A 16,258-nucleotide genomic window follows, 5' to 3' on the forward strand; every position below is an offset into this window, starting at 1 on the left:
TCCATCCTGACAGAGCTTCAGAGGTCTGTCCCTGACACCTCCTGGTCCCTGACACCTCCTGGGTTCCCAGGAGATGTCAGGGCCCTCTGAGCTCCTGCTGAAGCACCTTCAGTCAGGACAGCACCTGGATCCACAGATGTTCTCTCCAGCTCCAAATATGCTCACACAGTATTTAAACAGCTACTACAGAGGTTATTAATGGTGATGGTAGCAGCAGTGAGAATACAACTGATCATCATCCCACACATATGTTTGCTTGTTTGTTTGTGTGTTTGTTTTCATAAATGGGGACTTTAACTCTACAAAATCTACAGCTGTGTTTAACGTCAAAGCTGTCCTGCTTCCTTTAGAAAGACACTAAATAGACCTTTACTAAGACTATTGTCAGGTGTCATTAGTCTCCCCAGTCTTTGTGTTTTTGGTTACCATGGAAACAGCCTGTTCATATTGACAGCTAAACTGGGAAAAGCAGAGCGCTGTGGAAAATGTCCCTCATTTTCAGGAACTCTGGCACCTCAGGGAAGACGGAATGTCCTGGAACCATCTCGGTTTTCTGTTTGCTGACTAGGATGTCAGCAAGTGTCCAGTGTCCTGGACCAGAGGGTGTCCAGTGTCCTGGACCAGAGGGGGTCCAGTGTCCTGGACCAGAGGTTGTCCTGGGCCAGAGGTTGTCCAGTGTCCTGGACCAGAGGGTGTCCAGTGTCCTGGACCAGAGGGGGTCCAGTGTCCTGGACCAGAGGGTGTCCAGTGTCCTGGACCAGAGGGGGTCCAGTGTCCTGGACCAGAGGTTGTCCTGGGCCAGAGGTTGTCCAGTGTCCTGGACCAGAGGGTGTCCAGTGTCCTGGACCAGAGGGGGTCCAGTGTCCTGGACCAGAGGTTGTCCTGGGCCAGAGGTTGTCCAGTGTCCTGCACCAGAGGTTGTCCTGGGCCAGAGGTTGTCCAGTGTCCTGCACCAGAGGTTGTCCAGTGTCCTGGACCAGAGGTTGTCCTGGGCCAGAGGTTGTCCAGTGTCCTGCACCAGAGGGTGTCCAGTGTCCTGGACCAGAGGGGGTCCAGTGTCCTGGACCAGAGGTTGTCCTGGGCCAGAGGTTGTCCTGGACCAGAGCGTGTCCAGTGTCTCTCCCTCTCTCTCACACCCACAGACACTCTCACACACTCACACACTCACACGCACCCCCACAAACACTCTCTATCACACACGCACGCACACCCACAAACACTCTCTCACACACACGCACACCCACAAACACTCTCTCACACACACGCACACCCACAAACACTCTCTCACACACACGCACGCACACCCACAAACACTCTCTCACACACACACACGCACACCCACAAACATTCTCTCTCTCACACACACCCACAGACACTCTCACACACTCAGACACACACACCCACACACACTCACACACGCGCACACCCACACGCACGCACACCCACAAACACTCTCTCACACTCACACACTCGCACACACACGTACAGACTTGTCTGTCGTGTGTCGAGACGGAAACAATGATTTCTTAAATTTCTCACACTTCCGTTTGCTCTCTTTTGTTGGTCTGATTCGCGGCCGTGAGGTTTCATTTTAATGATAATTATCATTAAATAATGATAATTATCATTAAATAACGATAAATAATGTTAATTATCATTAAATAGTGGTAATTACCTCCAGACTGCCTTCGAAATAAACAGCTAAACAAAGTAGTAAACAGCTAAATCGAACCAGCGCGGTCCAATCTTCCTCTGAAGGTCTCTCAGGTAACTGACTGAATAAAGAAGTAAAAACCTCTGATGTGCAACCGTCAGCGGAGCTCTGAGAGCTTCAGACCTTCACCAGTCCGAGGCTGGACGGGGCTTCAGACCTTCACCAGTCCGAGGCTGGACGGGGCTTCAGACCTTCACCAGTCCGAGGCTGGACGGGGCTTCAGACCTTCACCAGTCCGAGGCTGGACGGGGCTTCAGACCTTCACCAGTCCGAGGCTGGACGGGGCTTCAGACCTTCACCAGTCCGAGGCTGGACGGGGCTTCAGACCTTCACCAGTCCGAGGCTGGACGGGGCTTCAGCTTCTGGGCGCGCGAGATCACGCGCGCGGCAGCGGCCGTTCCGACACCTCCGAGCTCTCCTGGTTTTTCTCTTCATTTCCATCAACTTTGCCCCTGTTTCCAAATTTTGATTTTGATTTTTTAGCTCATTTTCATGAATCGGACGCACGTGAGCGCGCAGCAGCCGCACAGGTGCAGCGCGGCGCGCTCACGGCGCGAAGCTGCTGCTGCTTTACGCGGCTCCAAATACTGAAAGAAAAATTCAGCCAAATTCCTCATGATCAGGCTTCATTTACGGGGGGAAAACTCTGTAAAATCACATTTACTTTTCTGCATCTTTTCTTCTTAACGCGCGTCATAATGAAATGTCCTGAATGAGACTTAGGAAATTAAACTGTAACATTATATTATTACTATAATTACTATTAGTGTCATTATAATTATTAGCACCATTACAATATTATTATTATCATTATTATTATTACTGATTATGATTATTATTGTTGTTGTTGTTATTATATTGGTGTTGATGTTATTAATATTATAGACTCGTAGTCGTGTGTTGGGCCCTATCGTCCATCTGAATTAGCTTCTCCTGCATCACTCAGGATCTAATCAGTCAAAGGGGACTCAAACCTTGTTTTATAGGGTAAAAATGCGCCGGCAGGAAAGTTGCAGTTGACAAAGTTTCTTTTCAAAATCACAAAAAGATGTTATATATATATATGTGTGTGTGTGTGTGTGTGTGTGTGTGTGTGTGTGTGTGTGTGTGTGTGTGTGTGTGTGTGTATGTATATATGCTGGACAAAGTCCTGAAATATTTGAGCTCATAAACATTTGATAATAACGATAATAAGATTTTTATACATCTGTGTGTGTGTGTGTGTGTGTGTGTGTGTGTGTGTGTGTGTGTGTGTGTGTGTGTGTGCAAGCGAGCGAGAGTAAGTTGTGTGTTTGCTTCAACCTCTCTTTTCATGCAGGAAACATATTTATGACAAATGTGTTGATTCCAGTATTCTCCAGGAGGCTCCAGAATTCTCCAGGAGGCTCCAGAATTCTCCAGGATTCTCCAGGAGGCTCCAGGAGGACTTCAGACTACAGCTAACGCTCAAACCGGTTGGGAACTTTAAAAAAATAGACAGATTTTAAAGTGTCAAATTGAATGAGACTCGCTCCCCTCCAATAGAGATGCACCCCAGCCTCCTCCTGAACACTTTTCTTTCACATCTGAGGCTCTAATAGGGCCATCATGCCTTTCTTCTTGGTTTTTCTTCTTCAGGGTGGGAGCGTACAACAGCAGGGGGCCTGCAGGCTTTTTCAAAGCAAACTGCAGCAGCTGCCATCGAAATGATGGACAGTTTGGGCCAAGCGAGCCAAATGGCTTATGAAATTGGACTGGGGAAAAGTTGGGATGGCTAGTTTGTATTATGAAGTCGTCTGAATACCCATTGTGAGGATCCACTGAAAGTCCTCCAAGAGCCTTCGAGGGGTCCTCCAGGGGAATTAGGAAACACCCAATTTCAGTCTTCTGTATTTTACCAACAGCTTGATTTTCCAGAGCATAAACCAAAAATGAACATCTTAAAATAAATCCCGGAGAAAGTGAGCGTGGCTGATCCGTGGCTGGCCCAGATGTCAACCAGTGTGACCCGTGTCTCCATCCAGCTCGTCCTCTATTCAGCACCTGTTGCCGTGTTGCATTCAAACCCGTTTCAAGGCTCGCAGCCTCCTGATCTCCCCGTGTTGAATGTAATGGTGTCTGTTTATGTCAACATGCACGGCTCATTCAAATGAATGCCCATTTTAATTGCCAGTGCAGCAGCATTAAACAGCTTGCTCAGGGTCTCGCAGGTCACATGAATAAAAGTAGCCTCCTGCCTAATTGGTGTATCTTTTCTGCCTGCAGCCTAAAAAGCAGGGGGGGGGGGGGGGGGGGGGGGCATCGAGCTGTCTGCATGGTTGCCATCTCTAATTGCATCTAATTAAAAACCCTTAGTGGTGTTTTCAAACTTGACCAGGTGTGTTTTGAATAGGAGCATTAGTTGGCCCAAAGTCTGTTTTCAGCCTGCTCTCATGCTGGCGACACACACGTGCGCGCTGCTAATGCTAACCTGCCGACGTGGGTCCGATCCATGCTGAAACCATCCACACCTGATCAGCATCCTGAAAACCCTAAAACAACAGGTGACTCCTCCCTGAAAAACAACAATGTCTTTCTGTTGTCTCACCATCTTCAGACTCTGGTGCTCCTCAGAGGTCCGTGGATTTCTACAACCAATTTCACCAACAATAAAGTTATTAATTAGAAACTGGAGAAATTGTGTTTTAAATTATGTAAACAAAAGTGGGGTGTATTATTATTGCTGTTGTTGTTATTATTATTATTATTATTATTAGTAGTAGTAGTAGTAGGAATAGGAGTAGTAGTACTATCAATATTGTTTTGATTTGCGGTGTTTTAGCGATCAACTGGAATCATCTAACTCCATCTCACTATGAACTGAGGCATATTTAAATTCTTATTACTGGACATAATGAGAGTATGAATCCCTTCTGTGAACCAGGTACATTATATGTCTGAATATAGTGAGAACACAAGAACCTTAAAATGTCCAGGATGATAGGCTGGTTTCTTCATCACCGCACAGATGAAGAATCTGTCTTCTGCTGCCCTCTAGAGGCCACAGCTGCTACTGCTAGTTCACCGCCTCAGCATGGAAAATATTCATGGAAATATTGTGGGAGCCAGGAAAATGTTGCTTCTGCTCTGGGTCACGTCCCAAAGGAAGCCGCAGCTGCAGCTTCATCACGTCCATCAACAGACATAATGATGGACCCAGCAACGAACCAAGAAGGACCTTCTGATGTTCAAAGGGAGGTGGGTGATGGTGGTGATGGTGATGGGGGTGATGAAGATGATGATGATGATGATGATGGTGGTGATGGTGATGGGGGTGATGAAGATGATGGTGATGATGATGATGATGATGATGATGGTGGTGATGGTGATGATGGTGGTGATGATAATGGTGGTGATGAAGATGATGGTGATGATGGTGATGATGGTGGTGGTGGTGATGGTGGTGGTGATGGTGGTGATGGTGGTGGTGGTGGTGATGGTGATGATGGTGGTGGTGATGATGGTGGTGGTGATGATGGTGGTGGTGATGATGGTGGTGGTGGTGATGGTGATGATGGTGGTGGTGATGATGGTGGTGGTGGTGGTGATGATGGTGGTGGTGATGGTGATGATGGTGATGGTGATGGTGGTGATGATGGTGGTGGTGATGGTGGTGATGGTGATGATGGTGATGATGGTGGTGGTGCTGATGGTGGTGATGATGATGGTGATGGTGGTGGTGGTGGTGATGGTGATGATGATGATGATGGTGATGGTGATGATGGTGGTGGTGGTGGTGGTGATGATGGTGGTGATGATGATGATGATGATGGTGGTGGTGATGATGGTGGTGGTGATGGTGGTGGTGGTGGTGATGATGGTGGTGGGGGTGATGATGATGGTGATGATGGTGGTGATGGTGATGATGGTGGTGATGATGGTGGTGGTGATGGTGGTGATGGTGATGATGGTGGTGGTGGTGATGGTGATGATGGTGGTGGTGATGATGGTGGTGGTGATGGTGGTGGTGATGGTGGTGGTGGTGATGATGATGGTGATGATGGTGGTGGTGATGATGGTGGTGGTGATGATGGTGGTGGTGATGGTGGTGGTGGTGATGGTGATGATGGTGGTGGTGATGATGGTGGTGGTGATGGTGGTGGTGGTGATGGTGATGATGATGATGATGATGATGATGGTGATGATGGTGGTGGTGGTGATGGTGGTGGTGATGGTGATGATGGTGGTGGTGATGGTGGTGATGATGGTGATGATGGTGGTGGTGATGGTGATGATGGTGATGATGGTGGTGGTGATGATGGTGGTGGTGATGGTGGTGGTGATGATGGTGGTGATGATGATGGTGATGGTGGTGGTGGTGGTGATGGTGATGATGATGATGATGGTGATGGTGATGATGGTGGTGGTGGTGGTGGTGATGATGGTGGTGATGATGATGATGATGATGATGGTGGTGGTGATGATGGTGGTGGTGATGGTGGTGGTGGTGGTGATGATGGTGGTGGGGGTGATGATGATGGTGATGATGGTGGTGATGGTGATGATGGTGGTGATGATGGTGGTGGTGGTGATGGTGATGATGGTGGTGGTGATGATGGTGGTGGTGATGATGGTGGTGGTGATGGTGGTGGTGGTGATGGTGATGATGGTGGTGGTGATGATGGTGGTGGTGATGGTGGTGGTGGTGATGGTGATGATGGTGATGATGGTGGTGGTGGTGGTGGTGATGGTGATGATGGTGGTGGTGATGGTGGTGATGATGGTGATGATGGTGGTGGTGATGATGATGATGATGGTGGTGGTGATGGTGGTGATGATGGTGATGATGATGGTGATGGTGGTGATGGTGGTGGTGAAGATGATGATGGTGATGATGGTGGTGGTGATGATGGTGGTGGTGATGATGGTGGTGGTGATGGTGGTGGTGGTGATGGTGATGATGGTGGTGGTGGTGATGGTGGTGGTGGTGATGATGATGATGATGGTGATGATGGTGGTGGTGGTGGTGGTGATGGTGGTGGTGATGGTGATGATGGTGGTGGTGATGGTGGTGATGATGGTGATGATGGTGGTGGTGATGATGATGATGATGGTGGTGGTGATGGTGGTGATGATGGTGATGATGATGGTGATGGTGGTGATGGTGGTGGTGAAGATGATGATGGTGCACAGGTCCAAAAATCCATAAAATAGAGAAATGAAGGCCGCACAGCCATAACACACGCACTCCCAGACAGCACACATGCACACATCAAAACACTCATACGTTCAAACGTAGGACGCATGCACGCACGCGTCAAACAGTACCGTAACCCTGGAGATGTTGGACACCAGAACAGACCAGACCCAACCCAAATCACCACAGACTGCCATCCAGCAATTCCGGCGTCTGGAAAGCAGTTTAAGGAGAGACAGACTGATAGACAGGGAGGGGAGAGATCACATTAAGGGTCACACGGAGCCCGGGACAAGGCATCCGCCATAACTTTATCTACACCCCGTATGTGCTTAATCTGAACATTATACGGCTGCAAAAACAGAGCCCAACGCATCAGGCCTTGGTTGGGATTCTGAAGTGAGCTCAAAAAAGTGAGGGGGTTGTGGTCCGAATAAACGACTACCGGAGCACCCCCACCCACATAAACATCGAAATGCTTTGCATGAGCACTGCACCCGCCCCCACCTGGCTCGCGTCTACCTGCAGTTAGAAAGGCTCACCAAGTCTAGGCGCAGCCAGAACAGGTGCAGAGCTCAAGAGCAGTTTCGCGTTGTCGAACGCACGCTGGCAACCCTCAGACCAGTGAAATTTACTATTGCCTTTCAGCAAATCAGTGAGAGGAGAGACTACAGTGGAAAAATTGAGGCAGAAATTCCTGTAGTACCCCACCATACCCAAAAAACGCATCAATTCTTTTTTTGTGGTTGGAGAGGGGAAAACGTCGATGGCTTGGACTTGGGCACTAACAGGACGCACCTTTCCCCACCCCACCACTTTACCAAGATATGTCGCCGTGGCTCGGGCGAATTCGCACTTGGCTAAATTAATCGTGAGCTTCGCCGTTACCAGCTTCTGAAAGAGCGCGTGTAAGCGCACCAGATGCTCAGCCCATGTATCACTGAAGACGACTATGTCGTCGAGATACACCGCACACTTAACCACTTAACCACTTATCCACTTAACCCCGCCACCACACGATTCATTAGCCTCTGGAACGTCCCAGGCCCATTATGGAGTCCAAAGGCCATAACTTTATACGAGAATAATCCCGATGGCGTTATGAATGTGGAAATTTCTTGGGCTCCTGGTGTTAACCCTATCTGGTAATAGCCCTTGATCAAATTGAATTTGCTCACGTACCTGGCCGCTCCCACCTGGTCTACACAGTCATCTATCTGCGGGAGGGGGAACGAGTCAGGTTTAGTGACCGCATTTACCTTTCTGTAGTCCGTACAGAAGCGATAAGAAAGATCGGGCTTTCGAACAAGTAGACATGGTGATGCCCAACTGGAAAATGAAGGCTCGGCTAAGCCATTGGAGAGCAAATACTGTGCACTTTCTTCTAATATTTTATTTTTCTCCGGTGAAACTCGATAGAAACGCTGTCGGATTGGGCGTGCGTCTCCAACGTCAATGTCGTGTTCCAACAGATCAGTACAGGACAATTTGTCAGTGAATAAAGAAGAAAATTCAAATTATGGATTTTATTTCCTCACTACGCTCACTGCCCAGATGACTCAAAGATTTGTCTAATTCAGCGAGTTGCCTTGAATTATCCAACCTTCCCAATAACACAGCCTCATCTGGGGCAACCACGTCATCTTCATCTGCCACCTGAAGAGACGGGACCCCTTCAGCTGCTAATGCCACTGCCTTCTCCTCACATACTCTGGCATAGTAGGGCTTGAGAAGGTTCACGTGACACAGTTGCGTGGAACGCCTGCGGTCCGGAGTAGCCAAAAGGTAATCTGTGTCAGACGTTTTGCGCTTAATGGTGTACGGGCCTGAAAATCGCGCCTCAAACGGCGAGCCAGGAATAGGCAGCAAAGCAAGCACTCGATCCCCAGGACTGAACACACGCATCTCAGCCTTGCTGTCAAACCTGTGTTTCATTTTCTTTTGCGCCGCAGTGAGATTACTACTAGCCATCTTCCATGCTAGGAACTATTTCCTCCGAAACCCAGAGACATAATCCGCCACATCGCCTGGTTGTTCCGACGGATCCAAATCACCCATCAAAATTGACATTTGGTCACGCACTTTATGTCCAAATACGCTGCAGGATAGCGTGTAGTTTGGCACATTATCGTGAACAAATAGGCATTGCCTGATTTGGACGGAGGCAAAGGCCCAACACAGTCGATAACTAAATAATGAAATGGTTTCTCAACCGGTTGGATAGGCTGAAGGGGCGCAGGTTTAATTTTCTCATTTTGTTTGCCTGCAATCTGACAAATGTGACAGGACTTAATAAACGCAGACACATCACACTCAATTTTTGGCCAGTAAAAATGAGGGTTGTCGCAGAGCCTGTGTCCCTCAAAATGTTCACCTTAACTTTATTGGTATCGCCAACTACAGACACGGTGCCTTGCGTGATGAACGGAGAATAATCATTTTTATCCAAAGCCTCTCGGTTGTCGGAGGGCAACACTGCCTTGGCAGCGCGCTTGCTTTGGAGAGAACCAGTGCACCCCACAAGCTTAGGAAAACGAGGCCTATTGGAATTCCGAATGCGAGAGTTAAGGACAGGACAATCCTTTTTCCAATGTCCAACTTCATAGCAATAACAACACCGATCGTCTGTTTCAGCCGCTTGCCATGATGTATTTTTAAAGTCGGATTTTGCCGGAGATGATCGATCAAGCCTTCTACCAAACTCATTCTCAGTGCGCTCTCGACGCACTTAGTCGTGCTGTGACGTGTCTCGAAAAGATTTGCGGGTCAAGATAAACTCATCAGCTAATCCAGCCACTTGCGCTGCAGTTTTAATTTGATGTTCATTTATGTATGTTGTGATTCGCTTTGTTGTAATGTTTTTAAACTGTTCCAGAACGACCAGATCAAAAAGCTCCTGGAATGTTTTTACGCCCACAGCTGTACACCATCGATTACATAAACTGATAAGTTCTCTTGCCACATCAACATGCGTTTGTCTCTCCGTTTTTTTCCATGTTGGAAATCTCTGATGGTAATGCTCTGGTATCAGCTCATATGCTTTTACGCACTGGTAGGACAGCTTCTCAGATGGAGACAACGCCACAAACGCTTCCTGCCCTTTACCCACCAGGACCTTTTGGAGCAGCAGCACTTGATCAGCATCCGTCCAGCCTCGATCAGCGAGAACATGTTCGAAAAGAGAAAAAAACACATCAGGGTCACGCTCGTTGAAATTAGGAAGGAACTTGACCATCTGAAACAGGCTATGCTGTTCTCTGCTTCTTTCATGACATTTTAAACGTTCGTACTCCAGTAATCTTTCACTTTCTCTTGCTTGTAGCTCCAATTTCTGTTTTCGCATTTGCTGTTCGTGTTCCAAAATCATCTGCTCTCTCTGCAGTAACAACAGCTCAAATGTAAAATCGGAGCCATCCCACAGAGTCATCTTAGGAGCTACAGCCTCCTGTTGGGTTGTCTCCTGCAAAATTTGTCTCTCCATTAAAGCTTGTAAAATAAATTCACACAGCTCCTCCTTCTTAGAACTTTTGGAAATAGACAAATCAATACCATAATTGCTTACTACGTCAAACATTTGGTTTCTCGTAAGCGCTCTCAATAACCTTTCTGATGGAGCAGAAATAAAAGTATCATAGTCATTCATTGTTTAGCCTATGTTTAGTTCACAAAACTTTTAAAACAACAAAGAATTCAACCACAGGCTATCAATAGAGGAGATTACGAATGCGCTACCGAGAGATCCCCGTATCTAACACGTCCCCCTCTAAGCTCAACCCCAGTCTTCGCACTCAGCCCCAGAGCAGAAAATTTTAAACACGCGCACCAATGTAATCAGGCCTCCTAGACTGCGGGAAACCTTCAACCACGATTGTGTCTTCCACCCAGGCTGCAGTGCAAAAACAACAAGCTAAAATAACAAACAGCGCAAAAGCGCACTACCGCCTACCACAGGGAACTCTCCGGGGAGATCGCTACTTTCTAAACAACTCAGAATCTCAACCTAGTCAGCTTTCAAATCAAGAGCTTTCACTTGCTTTTTATACCCCCTCAACTAAGGACTTTTGCCAGTAAACTCAAAATCGGTCTTCCCCAAAACAAAACAGCTGCCCAAGCGTATTACGCACGCCGTACTCAATGAACAAAGAGGTATCGGGTACTCACCACTTTACCTTCAAAGTGTACCCACCAACATGCACATTCCACGATGGTGGTGATGATGATGGTGATGATGAGGGTGGTGATGGTTGATGATGGTGATGATGATGGTGGTGATGGTGGTGGTGGTGGTGGTGGTGATGATGGTGATGATGATGGTGGTGATGGTGGTGGTGGTGGTGGTGGTGATGATGGTGATGATGATGGTGGTGATGATGGTGGTGATGGTGATGATGATGGTGATGATGATGGTGGTGATGATGGTGATGATGGTGATGATGATGGTGGTGATGATGGTGGTGATGGTGATGGTGGTGATGATGGTGATGATGATGGTGGTGATGATGGTGATGATGATGATGGTCGTGATGGTGGTGATGATGGTGGTGGTGGTGATGATGATGGTGGTGGTGGTGATGATGGTGATGATGATGGTGGTGATGATGATGATGGTGGTGGTGATGATGGTGATGATGATGGTGGTGATGGTGATGATGATGGTGGTGATGGTGATGATGATGATGATGATGGTGATGGTGATGATGGTGGTGGTGGTGATGGTGATGATGATGATGATGATGATGGTGGTGATGGTGATGATGGTGATGATGGTGGTGGTGGTGGTGATGATAATGGTGATGATGATGATGATGGTGGTGATGATGGTGGTGATGATGGTGATGATAGTGGTGATGGTGGTGATGATGATTGTGGTGATGGTGGTGATGATGGTGGTGATGATGATGGTGGTGGTGATGATGATGATGATGGTGGTGGTGGTGATGATGATTGTGGTGGTGATGATGATGATGATGGTGGTGATGATGGTGGTGATGATTGTGGTGGTGATGATGATGATGATGGTGGTGGTGGTGATGATGGTGATGATGATGATGGTGATGATGATGGTGGTAATGGTGGTGATGGTGGTGATAATGGTGGTGATGATGGTGATAATGGTGGTGGTGATGATGATGGTGGTGATGATGATTGTGGTGGTGATGATGATGATGATGGTGGTGGTGGTGATGATGGTGATGATGATGGTGGTGATGATGATGATGGTGGTGATGGTGATGATGGTGATGGTGGTGATGATAATGGTGGTGATGAAGATGATGGTGATGATGGTGATGATGGTGATGATGGTGGTGGTGGTGATGGTGGTGGTGATGGTGGTGATGGTGGTGGTGGTGGTGATGGTGATGATGGTGGTGATAATGGTGATGATGGTGGTGATGATGATGGTGGTGGTGGTGATGATGGTGGTGATAATGGTGATGATGGTGGTGATGATGATGGTGGTGGTGGTGATGATGGTGATCATGATGATGGTGATGATGGTGGTGATGATGATGGTGGTGGTGATGATGGTGATGGTGATGATGATGGTGGTGATGATGATGATGGTGGTGGTGATGATGATGGTGGTGGTGGTGATGATGGTGATGATGGTGGTGATAATGGTGATGATGGTGGTGATGATGGTGGTGGTGATGATGGTGGTGGTGATGGTGGTGGTGGTGATGGTGATGATGGTGGTGGTGGTGATGGTGGTGGTGGTGATGGTGATGATGATGATGATGGTGATGATGGTGGTGGTGGTGGTGGTGATGGTGGTGGTGATGGTGATGATGGTGGTGGTGATGGTGGTGATGATGGTGATGATGGTGGTGGTGATGATGATGATGATGGTGGTGGTGATGGTGGTGATGATGGTGATGATGATGGTGATGGTGGTGATGGTGGTGGTGGTGAAGATGATGATGGTGCACAGGTCCAAAAATCCATAAAATAGAGAAATGAAGGCCGCACAGCCATAACACACGCACTCCCAGACAGCACACATGCACACATCAAAACACTCATACGTTCAAACGTAGGACGCATGCACGCACGCGTCAAACAGTACCGTAACCCTGGAGATGTTGGACACCAGAACAGACCAGACCCAACCCAAGTCACCACAGACTGCCATCCAGCAATTCCGGCGTCTGGAAAGCAGTTTAAGGAGAGACAGACTGATAGACAGGGAGGGGAGAGATCACATTAAGGGTCACACGGAGCCCGGGACAAGGCATCCGCCATAACTTTATCTACACCCCGTATGTGCTTAATCTGAACATTATACGGCTGCAAAAACAGAGCCCAACGCATCAGGCCTTGGTTGGGATTCTGAAGTGAGCTCAAAAAAGTGAGGGGGTTGTGGTCCGAATAAACGACTACCGGAGCACCCCCACCCACATAAACATCGAAATGCTTTGCATGAGCACTGCACCCGCCCCCACCTGGCTCGCGTCTACCTGCAGTTAGAAAGGCTCACCAAGTCTAGGCGCAGCCAGAACAGGTGCAGAGCTCAAGAGCAGTTTCGCGTTGTCGAACGCACGCTGGCAACCCTCAGACCAGTGAAATTTACTATTGCCTTTCAGCAAATCAGTGAGAGGAGAGACTACAGTGGAAAAATTGAGGCAGAAATTCCTGTAGTACCCCACCATACCCAAAAAACGCATCAATTCTTTTTTTGTGGTTGGAGAGGGGAAAACGTCGATGGCTTGGACTTGGGCACTAACAGGACGCACCTTTCCCCACCCCACCACTTTACCAAGATATGTCGCCGTGGCTCGGGCGAATTCGCACTTGGCTAAATTAATCGTGAGCTTCGCCGTTACCAGCTTCTGAAAGAGCGCGTGTAAGCGCACCAGATGCTCAGCCCATGTATCACTGAAGACGACTATGTCGTCGAGATACACCGCACACTTAACCACTTAACCACTTATCCACTTAACCCCGCCACCACACGATTCATTAGCCTCTGGAACGTCCCAGGCCCATTATGGAGTCCAAAGGCCATAACTTTATACGAGAATAATCCCGATGGCGTTATGAATGTGGAAATTTCTTGGGCTCCTGGTGTTAACCCTATCTGGTAATAGCCCTTGATCAAATTGAATTTGCTCACGTACCTGGCCGCTCCCACCTGGTCTACACAGTCATCTATCTGCGGGAGGGGGAACGAGTCAGGTTTAGTGACCGCATTTACCTTTCTGTAGTCCGTACAGAAGCGATAAGAAAGATCGGGCTTTCGAACAAGTAGACATGGTGATGCCCAACTGGAAAATGAAGGCTCGGCTAAGCCATTGGAGAGCAAATACTGTGCACTTTCTTCTAATATTTTATTTTTCTCCCGTGAAACTCGATAGAAACGCTGTCGGATTGGGCGTGCGTCTCCAACGTCAATGTCGTGTTCCAACAGATCAGTACAGGACAATTTGTCAGTGAATAAAGAAGAAAATTCAAATTATGGATTTTATTTCCTCACTACGCTCACTGCCCAGATGACTCAAAGATTTGTCTAATTCAGCGAGTTGCCTTGAATTATCCAACCTTCCCAATAACACAGCCTCATCTGGGGCAACCACGTCATCTTCATCTGCCACCTGAAGAGACGGGGACCCCTTCAGCTGCTAATGCCACTGCCTTCTCCTCACATACTCTGGCATAGTAGGGCTTGAGAAGGTTCACGTGACACAGTTGCGTGGAACGCCTGCGGTCCGGAGTAGCCAAAAGGTAATCTGTGTCAGACGTTTTGCGCTTAATGGTGTACGGGCCTGAAAATCGCGCCTCAAACGGCGAGCCAGGAATAGGCAGCAAAGCAAGCACTCGATCCCCAGGACTGAACACACGCATCTCAGCCTTGCTGTCAAACCTGTGTTTCATTTTCTTTTGCGCCGCAGTGAGATTACTACTAGCCATCTTCCATGCTAGGAACTATTTCCTCCGAAACCCAGAGACATAATCCGCCACATCGCCTGGTTGTTCCGACGGATCCAAATCACCCATCAAAATTGACATTTGGTCACGCACTTTATGTCCAAATACGCTGCAGGATAGCGTGTAGTTTGGCACATTATCGTGAACAAATAGGCATTGCCTGATTTGGACGGAGGCAAAGGCCCAACACAGTCGATAACTAAATAATGAAATGGTTTCTCAACCGGTTGGATAGGCTGAAGGGGCGCAGGTTTAATTTTCTCATTTTGTTTGCCTGCAATCTGACAAATGTGACAGGACTTAATAAACGCAGACACATCACACTCAATTTTTGGCCAGTAAAAATGAGGGTTGTCGCAGAGCCTGTGTCCCTCAAAATGTTCACCTTAACTTTATTGGTATCGCCAACTACAGACACGGTGCCTTGCGTGATGAACGGAGAATAATCATTTTTATCCAAAGCCTCTCGGTTGTCGGAGGGCAACACTGCCTTGGCAGCGCGCTTGCTTTGGAGAGAACCAGTGCACCCCACAAGCTTAGGAAAACGAGGCCTATTGGAATTCCGAATGCGAGAGTTAAGGACAGGACAATCCTTTTTCCAATGTCCAACTTCATAGCAATAACAACACCGATCGTCTGTTTCAGCCGCTTGCCATGATGTATTTTTAAAGTCGGATTTTGCCGGAGATGATCGATCAAGCCTTCTACCAAACTCATTCTCAGTGCGCTCTCGACGCACTTAGTCGTGCTGTGACGTGTCTCGAAAAGATTTGCGGGTCAAGATAAACTCATCAGCTAATCCAGCCACTTGCGCTGCAGTTTTAATTTGATGTTCATTTATGTATGTTGTGATTCGCTTTGTTGTAATGTTTTTAAACTGTTCCAGAACGACCAGATCAAAAAGCTCCTGGAATGTTTTTACGCCCACAGCTGTACACCATCGATTACATAAACTGATAAGTTCTCTTGCCACATCAACATGCGTTTGTCTCTCCGTTTTTTTCCATGTTGGAAATCTCTGATGGTAATGCTCTGGTATCAGCTCATATGCTTTTACGCACTGGTAGGACAGCTTCTCAGATGGAGACAACGCCACAAACGCTTCCTGCCCTTTACCTACCAGGACCTTTTGGAGCAGCAGCACCTGATCAGCATCCGTCCAGCCTCGATCAGCGAGAACATGTTTGAAAAGAGAAAAAAAACACATCAGGGTCACGCTCGTTGAAATTAGGAAGGAACTTGACCATCTGAAACAGGCTATGCTGTTCTCTGCTTCTTTCATGACATTTTAAACGTTCGTACTCCAGTAATCTTTCACTTTCTCTTGCTTGTAGCTCCAATTTCTGTTTTCGCATTTGCTGTTCGTGTTCCAAAATCATCTGCTCTCTCTGCAGTAACAACAGCTCAAATGTAAAATCGGAGCCATCCCACAGAGTCATCTTAGGAGCTACAGCCTCCTGTTG

The sequence above is a fragment of the Takifugu rubripes genome, unplaced genomic scaffold, assembly GCF_901000725.2.
Source record: "Takifugu rubripes unplaced genomic scaffold, fTakRub1.2, whole genome shotgun sequence".
Taxonomy (NCBI): Eukaryota; Metazoa; Chordata; class Actinopteri; order Tetraodontiformes; family Tetraodontidae; genus Takifugu; species Takifugu rubripes.